The sequence below is a fragment of the Quercus robur genome, chromosome 8 (genome assembly GCF_932294415.1).
Source record: "Quercus robur chromosome 8, dhQueRobu3.1, whole genome shotgun sequence".
NCBI classification, from domain to species: domain Eukaryota; kingdom Viridiplantae; phylum Streptophyta; class Magnoliopsida; order Fagales; family Fagaceae; genus Quercus; species Quercus robur.
This window is the reverse complement of record NC_065541.1, coordinates 25,814,974-25,829,559: the sequence shown is the minus strand read 5'-3', so window position 1 is coordinate 25,829,559 and position 14,586 is coordinate 25,814,974.

Sequence of the window (14,586 nt, the reverse complement as noted above, 5' to 3'; positions counted from 1 at the left end):
TGTTGAGGTTGGTACCTTGCAGGCTCTACTTGACATAGAAAGAAAGAGCTCTACCTTGAGTTCCGCTTTAGAGAGGGAGCTTGTTTGGCTTCGACATGCATACATCGGACTTAGTGAGTTTGCCAGAGACTTGGGCTTTGATGCAACAGGGTTGAAAGAACTGAAGGATTGCCCCATTTTGGGCTATTTTGGGTTCCTTAATTTTTTGAATTCTGGATTTAAAGTTTTAGGAAGATCCCTTCTTGGAAATGTTGACACTCTTGGTCATAGCTACAAAAGAATCGCCTGGATGTTGAACTATGCATGTTAGGCACCTATTCAAGCTCTCACGAGGAGAGATTTCTCCTTCTCTTAATGGATATCTTGAATTGCATTGTATAAAGGGAATACCGTCCACAGTTTGAAAATATTAGAAATAAAACTGCCCTAGGATTGAGACTGGGGCCAACCTTTGGGCATTGAGGGTCATGTTTGGAATAATGACTCAGGCATCCTCTACTAGGATGAGTATGAGAGGCTCGAAAAGTGTGTAGGGCAATGATGCTCAAATGGTATTTGAAAGCTGGGGTTAAGCAATTGAATCTTTTGGGTTCGGATCTTTTTAAAGATGCTTGGTAATGATTGAGAGAGGCTTGCATAAGTTGTTGCAATCTTAAAAACCCCATTTTCTGGAATTTCCTTAAGGATTGCTGAACTTGAAAAGTTTGGAGGATCTATAATCCTTGATGGTCATTATTTTTCCCTCCTGTTTCAATTGGTTTTGAAAACTAGGTTCAAAATTTTTGAAATTCATTCATGATCATGAAAATCTAGTTGAATGCATGTACCACAAGAGAGGCTCAATAAGGCCATGTTTCCTATGTGGTTTATAAGTGTATGTGCTCGATGGTTACCATTTACCCTGAATAGGGAACATGTTTGCAAACAAGGATTTTTAGCAAAGTGTTTATGCTTATCAAATGCATGGGTGTCCCCTCTTTTTGATCTCATGAAAGGAGAACTTGAATGATGTGTTTGGCCTTTTGAACTCTTCGGGTTCGAAGTAGGGGTTGGGAGAGAACCCTACCCTTTTTGAGGCATGACGCCTTGGCATATGCAGATGATTCCGTTATCAATGATTGACCAAATGTTCACTATCCCTCTGAAGTAGCCGAAGCTAATTTCTCGTGCATCCAAGAATTGTTGAGTGAATCACCAGGGTTGAGGGGGTCCCAACACCGTTGGGTAATGTTCCTAAAAAGGAAATGGATGAAGTTAGACAAAGACTTGGGTCATGGAAAGATTCGATAAAATTAGAGACATTTCGCATTTCTCCCTGAATGTAGGCTTGGTTTTCCTTTTTCTATTATCAATGTGGAAGTAAACTTTGAGGGAATGCTTCAAGCAGTTTGTAGGATCATTTGATGATCTTGCCAAGTATTTGCAATTATGGCTCTTGCTAAAGCTCAGTATGTTGTCGAGATGATTACTCAAAAATCCATTCAAAGGGGAAAAACTATGTGAAAAATTTTGCCTTAGTGTGGCGTTTTCCATGGTCCCTTGTAGATACTTGATTTTGCACCTATAATTTAATTTTGGAAGATGACTAAAATGACCAGTTCAAATACCCAAAAGTCATAGTTGCATTACATACATTAAATCATTCATTGCATTTCATAAAAATGATCTTGAGATTCTAACAGTAGCGACAATATGCCTGATTCTTGAATTGGACCATCGGATATCACAAGATCAAATGTTCACGGCCTGCATGCATTGTATAGGGGTGAAACCGATCACATGTGATTAATTGAAATTAATTCTGATTGGTTAAACCATTAAAATTAATTAAAGAATTTTGTGATTGGTTGTTGGTTCTTATCAGAAATAAGCCTGCTTGCATGGGAATAAAATGGTTATTCAAATAACAAGGGAATTGTTGATAATTAAGTCTTTTTAGAATATTTATCTATTAGATAATTATTGTCCTAATTATCAAAGTAAAAGGGATTAATTTAGAATACGAGTTAAAAAATATGTCCAGGTGCAATTCCTGACTCAGATAATTCCTAAAAAGGAGTCCAAATTGAACCAAAATTGGAAGTGGGGCTCGGCACAAGGCAGGTGTCGATTGGCACAACTCTGAGGCTTGGCCCAAAAATGCTCTGATTAAGTTAAAACACATCTATTTCGAATTTTTAGGGATAAGGACGTAACCTAATTCGTATCTGATCCCATTCAGCTTATTTTTCAAGCATCCAACCTCTATAAATAGGGGAAAAATATCAAAAATCAAGGCCTTACATTAAAGACGTTCTAGAAGCCTTGGCTTTAAGAGTTTCTTTTCTATAAGTGAACATATTTTAGATCTCAAAGCAATTGAACTTCTTTGATTCTAAAATATTCATTCATTGAAGAGCACATTCATGCAAGGATGTCTTTAATCTCACCCTTTTGTTTATTCTTTTCTTTCCTATTTGATATATATGTTATAGTCTCCGTAGATGAAATGCCCAATTTCATCACCGACTACGAACTACGTTTTGAGTTTACAAGGAACTTGTGATTTGTATCTTCTGTGACTAAATCACATACAATGCATCTCAAGGACTATGATAATGTCCCATTAGTTCATTTATAAATAGACTCATATAATTAAACAATTTAATTATATTTGACATGCCAATAAATTGCATTTTAGGGCATAAACCCCAACAATCTTCCACTTGCCCTTAAAAGACAATTTACCATATATCTGACACTTAGTTTCCTTTAGAGTAATTCATAGTCACTTTAAGGCAAGGTTTGGAAACAAGTTTCAGCCAGATTTATTGCATAAATCATTTTTTCTACTACTACATCTCACGTACTCATATCTCTCTAATGAGATAATACTTATGCTTAATGTATTACAATCAAACTACAAGTCAGTATTTGTACAACTAGTAACTATCAAATCCTCACTTTGGTAGACAAGCATATAATCCCTCATTCTCCAAAGATATTTGAGTATATGCTTTACTCCCACTAAATTAAGTGATCTTAGATTCAATTGATATTTGCTTACCATGCCCACCGCAAAATAGATATTTAACCTAGTATTTAGCATAGCATGAAGACTTCCTATTGATTTGGTATAAGGAACCATCTTAATATGCTCTTCTTTTTATATGTCTTAGGACTATAGTCCTTTATAAAGGAACTTCAAACTTAAAAGGAAAGAATCATTTTCTTGAAGTATTACATGCTATACTTGGCTAGAATCTAATCTAATCTTTTTAAGCAATTTGAGATAGACCCAACATCCTAATTTTTGAATTTTAATAAAGTTTAATTCTTAGGATGTGACTAGTCTTTTCCAAGTACTTTATATTAAACTGGACTAGACAACAAAAACTCTATTGATGACAATAACTCTGCATCATTCTAAATTATTAGAATCTCATCAACATAAATTAAGAAATTTATTATAGTTTTTACACACATAAGGCCTTTTAATACTTGATCAAAATCAAGCAATTTGATTGCTTGACCAAAAATGATATTTTATGATTCAGATGCTTGCTTTAGTCCATAAATAGAATTTAAGCAACTTGCATACTAAACACTACTGGTTCTTTGCTATGTACAAGTCTAGTTACATCATATAGATGTCTTCCTCAAGATTGCTACTAAAAGAAGCTTTCTTGCTATCTATTGCCATATTTCATCCAAATGAAATATAATGAATAAGAGAATCTAGATAGAGTCAAACTTGACTATTGGTAAAAAAATCTTTTCATAGTCGAACTATTTCTTTCTGAATAAATCTTTTCCCCACTAGTCTTGACTTTGAAGGTTTGAACCTTCAAATCTTTCAATCTCATTTTCTTGTTGACTTATTTGAAAACAATAGGCTTAATGCCACTAGGCGCCTGTACAAGTTCTAGATTTAAATAGAATCTAATTCTATTCACATAACCTTGATTCAGTTGTCCATATTCATATCATCTATTGCCTTTACATAGTACCGAGGATCAAATTCATACCTTCGTGGAATGGCTTCAAAAGTTTATCTCAAAAATATAAATTTATTTGGTAATTAATAATCCTTCCACTATGATATTGTATCGATGTACTAGCTATATATATAGAATAATACCTTGTGGTGTATCTAATACAACCATCTCATTTCTAAATGTATTTTATAGTTGTCTTACAACAAATTTTGACATTTTTCTACTAGAACAATTCTACGTTTAGCTTTAAGATCATTATCAATAAACTTTGTATTTGTACTTTACAAACATCTTGTCTTCTTTATGACTACCAAAATAATCTTCTGCAATTCCTTTTGGATACCCAACATGAACTCACATTTTTCTATCTTTAGATTTCAATTTGTCAGACTTCCTTTCTAGCACATGTGCTGGACATCTCCAAAAAATGGAAGGATCATATACTAGGTTATCACCCAGTCCACAATTTGACAAATGTCCTAGGAGCAAACTTTTGAAATTACTTTTAGAAAATGTATAGTAATAATTAGAGTATATCTCCAAGAGAAATAAGCAAATGGAAATACTTATTATGTACTTTACTATTTCTAAAAGAGTCTTATTCCTCCTTCATGTATGCACTAACTTAAAGAAGTCATTGAAACTATATTCCTTTACAAAAGGAGCCATAGATCATATTATTCTCTAAATAGAATTCAAAGACTGGGAATATAACAAAATAATGGTTCTAAAAGCCCATCTTTCACCAATCTTGAATACCATTTAGATTAATAAGATCTAGACATAAGTGCTAAAACATACAATACCAAAGGATGGAAACTTTCTCTTTAAAAAGTAAAACATGTAAATTTCCATCTAGAAAACAATCATGGACAGTGCTTAGCTTTACCAAAATGGAAACACTTTCCTTTTGGTCATACTTTTGAGTCTAATTTCCTTTTGGCAACTAGCTTGTCCAACTATTTAGTATTATAATATAATTCCTCTTCTTACCACCCTTACCTTTCGGTCTAGGCTAAGAATTTGAATTAAACCATATTGACCCTAGCCTTAGCTTTTAGGATGTCTTCCATTGTGTAGAACTCAGTCATCAATTCAGATAATATCAAAAGAATTTACTTTTTTTTTTTAAACAATCTGAATTGATCAAATGATTCTAACAAAAACTTATGGATCATATCCATATGAGATTAACATTTAATCTCAACATCCAAGAATTCCAATTCATTTAAAAAATAAAATATTTTCATAAAATGACATAGAATTGGAATTCCTTAAGCCTTTCTTAGCACTCAATATGATTCATACCAAACATCTCATTTAGACTTAATATAAAGTCTAAGTCTAGTACTAACTCTTGCATCTCATGGTGTAGCACAATTGAGATAGAAGCCAATGTAACATTTTAGCATTTCAATGGAGACTATGATTATATCATAAACTACCTTCCATCAATGCATCATGCATAGGAAATTATGACAATGTTGAATCAAAACATATTTATGTACTTCAACTCCTTTAAGCACCATGTCCAAAATTATTTCTTAGTTAATGTGATTCAATTAAAATAGTAGCTGGAGAACAAAATTTATGACAACTTTATTTTGAGACTATGAACATAATTACAGGGACATTATATTTTGCATCCATTACCATATAATATGGAACCCAAAAACCATACTATACTAGGTGCAACGACAACCTAATCTTACAATTAATATTCCTCAGCATAGAGTGAATACCAACTACTATGATTAGGCGAGAACTATTCTCATTATTATTGCTATCATGGTAACTCTTACCAAACAAAAATAATTTGCTGCTCTTCCTTTAGCCTCTAAGTAATAATAGCAAGAACTTAGCATAGAGGATACTATAGTGTACACCATTGCCTAGACCCATGTGTAGCCACACAACTCTACCCTTGTAAGGTTTAATCTTGTAGTACCATGATGCAAAAAACCCTCCACATGGAATGCAAGGCTCGAAGCCAAGACGAGGTGCTTGCCCACACCACTATATACCGGGAAGTTCAATCTTGTAGTACCATGAAATAAACACCCTTTGCATGGAATGTAAGGCTCAAGGCTAAGATGAGATGTTTATACCACACCACTATGAACCAACAATGGAGGCTGTGAGATCCAACCATTGTATCTCTCTCCCAATAGAAATTTTAGAACAAGTGGATTGTCTTGAAATCATTGCTATCTCATCCCAATTTTAACCCTACATATCAGATGTGTTTAATTGTTTAAATTTGATGTGATTTGACTAAGTCACGCCACAATAGTGTAACGAACATTCGTGTAATCACAAAGAAGTTTAACCTTGTAATCTGTGAAGTAAAAATCATCCACATGGAATGCAAGGCTTGAGGCTAAGACAAGGTACCTATTCACATTACAATAAACTTAACAAAAGGGTTATTGCAGCACTCCCACTCGTTATTTAGGTTTTTCTTTAAATAATTGTGATCCAATCACAACTAATAACCTTGCACTTGTTGAAGACTCTAATCTCATTAGAATCACTAACTAAAATGGAAGTTCTAAACTATTTAGGATTCCTTAAACACTGATGAATCAAAAATTAGTTATATAGAACTCTATCCATAACTTATTTGATTGAGAATTCTAATCTCATTAGAAACTATATACCTTTTAATTAAGCTTTAATCTCATTAAAACTTCTAATTAAAATAAATTAAGGACTTTCAATCATACAACAACTCCAATCTCATTAGAATGTTTCTTAAAAGAGAGGTCCTAAACAATTTAGGACTAAGAGTTCTATTTAACTAACATCTTTGATCTCATTAGGTCTTTAAGTTAGATAATGATTAATAATGTCCTTAACTTTTAAGGACCATAAATTAATCATTTTATATAGAACAATGTGTAATCTCATCACACATGACCTTACACTTCATCTATGTTTTAATACTTAGTGAAATTTCAAAAATAGTTCATTTCGATCGGTTGAATCTATTTCTTGATCGATTAAAATCTTCATCAAAAAAAATTTCCAAGTCTCTGGATAACTCGATTGGAACCCGATTCCTATTCGATCAATCGAAAAATTGAAAAATTCCTCACAAAGTCTCAAGTTAACTCGATTGATTCTTGATCGCTACTCAATCGATCGAAAGGAACATTTGATTGATCTAAACTCATGAAAACTGATTTTTTCCAAGTTTCTAGTAACCGTTTTTGACATTTCACTTGAACAAAACATAGTTCTTGATCACATCAGAAAGAAATTGAGATCAAAATTGAATTCCATTGATGTTATAGCCTTAAAGTTCAATTTAACATAATATCAAACTTAAACAACATCAATATCAGTTTTTATAAAACAGTAATTTCAACAACCATGCAGAAAATTGAATGTAGAATCTTCTAACATTATGAAATTACTATCTTTAATTCCAAAAATCACAAAAAATGTTATACAAATTTGAAATTGAAGATCGCTCTGATACCAATTGTTTGAAAAATGCATGTTTGTATCGCATACAAAACATACGCAGTGGAAAATTGACAGATCTACTTCATTCGCAATTGATAACATGTACTATGTAAGTTTCAGAATTTAAGAACAAGAAAGCATACCTTGGTGTGGTGAAATTCAAAACAAAAGATTAGAAGTACTTGGGAACACTTTTAATCTTCACTCCAATTCCACTTAATGCCTAAGAAGTGTGGTTTCTCAACTAGTTTCCAAGGGGAGAATAAGAGTGTGGCTTACACTCACATACACACCATTTCATTCCTTATGAAAACTCTTAATATTAAAGAGCTCTTATGAAATTCGGTATGTTTCTCTCCTTATATTTTATTGATTATCTAATTGGGTTAGCCTTTTAGGCCATTCCAATTGGGCTTTAATATGTGGCTTGGAGTGGGACCAAAAGGAAACAAATAAGTCTCTAGCTCTAATGGGCCTTGGGCTTTTCTGTCAACTCTTGAGAAGTCCAAAGTTACTATTAATTATATTCAATACCATTATATGAATATAAATTGATAAATTATATCCCAAGACTTTATTATATATGCAACCCCTTCATTAAAATATTCGTAGTAATACAAAGTCATGAATGTTGACTGCCATTTTGAAGATTACTACATCTTAATCCTTGAGTACCCGGTTTAATCTTTTAAGTTATTCATCATATATTTATGAAATCCAATTTCATAATTATATACTTTAGTAACTCCTTACTAAAGTGGTTGGGCCCAATACTCTGAATAATCAAACCCATTAAACTTATCTCAAGCGAATATTTTATGTCTTCGTTAAGAGATTCTGAATTCCATCTTGAGAATATATTTTCCATTAACATTAAATGCGGCTGCCCAACATACTGAGGTTTTGATCGTGATTTTAGATCTCACTCCTGATATATCAAAGCAACCTACACCTCATGAACATGTTCATTATTCTCTCAGGATTTAGAGTTGATGTAAATAGAAGTCTTGAGATTTATTATTCATTTGACAGTCATTAGGAGAATAATAAGTCTCACAGCGGTCCAGTTCAATATGTCTTAACTCTTAAAACATATCAACATATCAACTCGAAGTCTCCACTTCCATGATCAAGACAAATCATCTTAGTTAATATGTTATAGTCTTCACAGATAAAATGCCTAATTTCATCACTGACTACAAACTAAAATTCTGAGTTTACAAGGAACTTGTGATTCATATCTTTTGTGACTAAATCACATAAATCACATACTATGCATCTCATGGACTAAGATAATGTCCTATTAGTTCATTTATAAATAGTCTCATATAATTAAACAATTTAATTATTTATGACATGCCAATAAATTGGATTTTAGGGCATAAACCTCAACAACACTTACTATTTACTAGCCCGACAAAGATTTGACGAAGAAGGGGAAAGCACCACAATGACCCATTGCACATTACTGTAAATGCCAAAGGCAAGAAGATACCAATGGTCGTAATTGATGATAGAAGTGCCTTGAATGTGTGTCCTTTAAAGACCGCAAGTTGCCTAGGCTTAAGCATTGAAGATTTTATGCCATCAGATTAGCGTGTGAAAGCATATGACAATAGTAGAAGGGAGGTTTTGGGAAATGGGACATTGGAGCTCACCATAGGGCCAATGATCAAGAAAGTAGAATTCCAAGTACTGAACATAGCTTCGTGCTTCAACATACTCCTCCGGCGACCATGGATCCATGATACAGAGGACACCTTCATCCTTATACCAAAAGGTTTAGTTTCTGCATGAAGGAGCCATAGTTACCATATATGGAAATACTTTAACCATTCCAAAGCCCATTTTCAATATTGATTTTGAGAAGAAGCCACTAACTCTAGATGTCTTTGTGATTGAGAAGCCTGGTTTTGAGAAAAAGGGAAGAAGAGATTATCCCTATAGACTTTGATCCCTACATCAATAACTATATGGTAGCAATGATGAGAAAAATGAGTTATTTTCCAAGGATGAACCTAGGGAAGATTGTGAAAAAGGCAGCCGTTCAAGTTCTGACAATTCCTACTACCACACCACCTTTTGGGCTAGGTTATAAACCTACGGATGATGACTTAATAGAGATGGAAGTAAGGAGGATATCCTGTGCAAAGGCCAAAGCAAAGGGGCTTCCTTGTCCCTTAGAACCCTTAAAGCCTTACACTCCCACATTGAATGGAAAGTTTGTCAAAGCTGGATATAGTTAGCACTATTGGGGATTCCCTGAATCAAGATATGATCTTGAGTAAAAAACAATGGTGCCTGGATTTGAGTTATTCTTTGATTGTGACAGCAAGCTTCCTAAGTTGAAGTAGGAAAAGACAAACTATGCCCCGACTAATTGGGCTAATTACATGGATCCTGATGCAATGACTACGATTTTGGGAGATACTATCTGCAATATAGAAGAAGAAGAATATTGGGAGGCTTGCTAACATGAATTGAAAAACCCATATGACGCAAGAACAGATGATGAAAATGATGAAGGGGGAGAAGCTCCTAGTAACGATGATGAAGGTAGTAACAGTGAAAGTGATAATAGTGGCAACATCAGAAGTAATGACAACGAAGACAGTGGGGACAATAATAGAAATGATAGTGATAGTGAAAAGAACTGTAGCAAAGACTATGATAGCTAAGATAGTGGCAATGATAGGGGAGAACCCCCTAGTGATAGAGGATGAAGATGTGAAGATGTGAGATCTTTCTATAAAGACCATTTTGACGATGATGTGGACTACTATGATGGAGGCATAGAGGATGATGTAGAAGCTAAAGGTGGAGACATAGAGGACGATGTAGAAGTTGAGGTCGAGACATAGAAGATGATGCAGAAGCCGAGGGTGAAGATTATGATGAATACCCCTTTGGGAGACCTTTAGATTGGAGTTGTATTACTGATGCTAGTTCAAAATTAGGCCTCCGATATGACAAGCATGGTAGCGAGAATCCTGAGTTAGGCTCGTTTCATAATTCAAAACTTGGCTCACTGACCCCATACACTGAAGAAGAAGATGACATAGACGCTAGATTAACAATCCTAGACAGAAAACTAATGATCCACTGCTTCAAAAACTTAACTCTAGAAGATCTTAAAGGTGAAGACGAGAGAATGGAAGGAAATGAATCAAAATACTTCCCCTAAAAAATCCACCCAAGCAATAAAGGGAAGCAAGATCTATTTGGAGAATGGATGGACAACATAGAGCACCTGGATGCCTATGTAATTGACAAGCTTGAAGATATGGAAGTTGATGGTGAAAGCACAGATTATATGGATGAAGACCCCAAAGTACTAATGTTGAAGGAAGAAAGAACCTATTAGGAGCTAGCTGCCATCGTCGAAGCCATGACTGAATTGAAGAACTGGGCATGGGAGGGAGCTGCCCACCCCATGGAAGACTCTGGAGAAGATTAAGACCATTGAACCACTCATTCTTGCCAAAAAAATTATCTCTATCCATATTAAATTTTTTTCCTGCTAGTATTGTCATTCTTGTTGAGTTTGTTTGTGACCATGTTTCTATTCCTAAAGAGTCCATTTTTGTTGACTCTATTAAGAACTCTACTTTTTATAATGTGATTTCTGATTCTGCTTATTTGTTAGCTTTGAATGTTTTTATTTCAGAAATTGGTAAAGAAACTTTTAATAATGAGGAATTAAAACAAGGGCATGTAGAACCTATAAAAGAAGAAACCCAATCTGTTAACTTGGGAGCTAACGATGAACCTAAAATGGTCCAAATTGGTAACACCTTAACCTCCTCTGAGAAAGATGCATTAGTCACACTACTGAAGGAATTCAAAGAGGTATTTGCATGGTTATACGAAGACATGCCTAAGATTGATACAAATAAAGTGCAACATTGCATTCGAACAGATCCAGCCATGAAGCTAGTCAAGCAAAAGCTAAGAAGGATGAAACTAGAATGGACCCTCAAGATCAATGTGAGGGATTTCACAATTCGCTCCAATACCAATAGGCTTGGTCTGCAATCGAATGCTATAAAAGATTTGTGTCCCCTTAGCCTTCACCAATTGGTCGTTGGATGGATCAGTAAGGCACACGGTCTGACAAGTGGTATCAGAGCCCAGTTATAGGTTTTAGTCGTTGGAGCTGCATTGTGAGGGAGGGATGTGAGGGATTTCACAATTCGCTCCAATACCAATGGGCTTGGTCTACGATCGAATGCTATAAAAGATTTGTTCCCCATCATCCTTCACCAATTAGTTGTTGGATGGATTAGTAAGGCACACAGTCTGACACAAAGTGCACAATCACCCACATACAAACAGATATAGATATACATACATCATGTACAATGCAACCACACAAAGCGGGAAAATAAATCAGACATTGCCAACGTTCCAAGGGTATTACCTAGCAAGGTATAGGAAATGTAAAACAGACATTGCCATACCCAGGGAACACGGCCCAAGCAATGAGCAGGAAAAGTAAATGGGTACAAGGAGAGGGGGAACCCTAATACAAGCTTTAGAGAGAGAGAGAGAGAGAGAGAGAGGAAACCGCTTTGGAAGGGCTAGGCTCCCTAATCTATTGAACAATGTCGATGGTGGGCATGCATCTTCTTGCTTGTATCCTTGCCCTTTTCGCTTATGCCTAGGAGGTTGCACCCTTACTCCAAGCATCCATGCTCCATATGTGTAAATGCAAAGACAAAAGGAACAAGCCAACAGACAAGCAAAGGAAGAAACAAGGGAAAAGGGAGAGCATGCCAAGAACACACTAACAAAGATAGCCAAATGGGGGCAAACAAAGCATGCTATTCATATGAAGGGGGCAAACAAGCATGTTATCAAACAAAAGAGGGTGTCCTAGGAGGACAAATGTTGGTTTGGATCGAGTGTACATAATTGCACTAGATTGGAGTATGGACGACATGAACGAGCAAAGACTCATGCATGAACATGTAGCAAGCATGCAAAGATGCATAAAAGTGAGGAAAGCCAAACCGGTGGCACAAAGCAAGCAAGGCAAGCATATCAACATCACATGGAGCAGAGAAAGGTGTGTATTAAGCACACCAACACCACAGAGGTGTATCTCACAAGTGGTTGCATCGAAACAAGCCCTAGGAGGGACGGATGTAACCACACAAAGCAAGTTGCCCTAAGGACTGAAAAGCACAAGCTCACGAAGGGCACAAAGCATGGCTAAGCCTAGATCTAGAGAGGCTAACATGGAGATAAATCATAGAAGAAAACAAGCAAACATGGACATGCGTAAAGGAAATAATCCAAACCCTTTGATATAGGCCTAGGTGTGCAGATGCAGGCCTAGACCACAGGATCTAGATCTACCCCCCCCCCCCTAATAAGGGCCAAAACAAAAGAAAGAGAGATATCAAGGGACAAAATTTCTATAGAAGTACATGGCATAGCAACCAACATAAATCTAAGCACATAACTATGGCACGGAGCACATAAACACATAGATCTAACCACAAACAAGGCAAGGAGCCTAAAATCATGTGGATCTAAGCACAAACTATAAATTTAGAAATATCCTAGCCCAAGAAGGCTAAGCCAACAACATCAAAGCAATAAATCATGGCATAAGCAAGGAAACATGCTAGAAAAACAATAAGGACATGTTAGGAAGCAAGAACATGCTAGGAAAAGCAATAAAGCATATTATTGAACAAGAAAAAACTATAAAAAGAAAAATAATAATAAAAAAAGGGTGTGGATTGTAGCTAAAAAGCTACATCCACACTCCTAACCTTAAACCCAAAGTATGGAACCAAGGAGAAGAAGATTGGGTGCAAGAACACTACCTTGAAATTATGGTGAAAAGAGAAGAATCAAAGGTGTTTGATGGTGTTTGGGTGTGTTTGGATATGTTGGGAGAGAAATTAGAGAGAGGAGAGAGAATTTTCCCGAAAACTACCCAATTTTTTCGTTTTTAGGGAAAATGAGGGGTTTGGGGGTATTTATGGACCTTGGCACACCTTTCGAGGCACACGGTGCACAAGATCGGGCTAGCGGCCTTATAAGATGCGATAAGTCAACCAGCTGACGTTAGTAATTTTGTCTTTTTCCTTGGAAAGCTCTGGTTGTCTAGTTTCCAGAAAACTATAGAACCTGAAAATCCGATGGTTGGATCAAAAGTTATGGCCTTGGGAAGTGTGTTGATGCACTCCACATGGTTTTTGAGATATCCTAATTTTTTTAACTTTGATTTTGACCCATGGGTAGTCGTTGGATAGGTAATTTGATGCTTTTTGCAATGAAGCTTATTTCAACCTGTTCGGATGGTTAGAATAAAATTTGAGGCTCTCGGGAGTCAACTCCGGGTCAAACTTGGTCAAGGTTGACAAAAATCTCTGAGTGGCTTAGGTTTGATGTAAAAGCATGAAAAATGTTGTTTCAGGAGGGTTTTTACCTTGTCTGACTCTTAGTCAACTCAAGCTTGACTAGGGGCATTTTGGTCAATTTGACCAGAAAAGGCATTTTGAGTGCTTCGAAGCCCAAACAGGTTGTGCCAGGTCAATCTGGATGTTTCCACGGCCCCTTGGAGAATAGTTAATATTTTTGATATTTTCGGGTTCCAGCATGCAAATCGAGGGCTGATAAAATACAGTATCTACAATGAGAATGTCAAAGGGAGAGAAAAGTCAATCTATTGATGCATCCCCTATTTCTACCATTACTCCCTCTTCATTACCACTTTGTTTTCTTATTTTCTTCTTTAAATTTCTATTTTCTTTCTTTCTCCTTTTTCTTTCTATCTACCTCTTGTTACTCATTCCTCGACCCTTAGTTCATGGTTGCCTCCATCCCTTTTATACTTGCTTAAATTTATGGGATTTCTCCCTTTTGTTCCTAAGGCTGTACCAACCACTCTTTGCATCTTTCCCAAATTGCACACTGGCCTATTATTTTTTTGTTTCACTTGCCTTCCAACAACAGATAAGGGTTAAGGGCTTTCTATACCTATCCCTATGGCATGCATCAAGTGCTCCCAACCTGTGTCTACTTTTTTTTGGAAAAAAAGGCCATCCTAGCAAAGCATTTTTCCGAAAAAAAGTCTCAACAAGAACCCTAGAATAGATCCCTTTTCTCCCCACTACCAAAC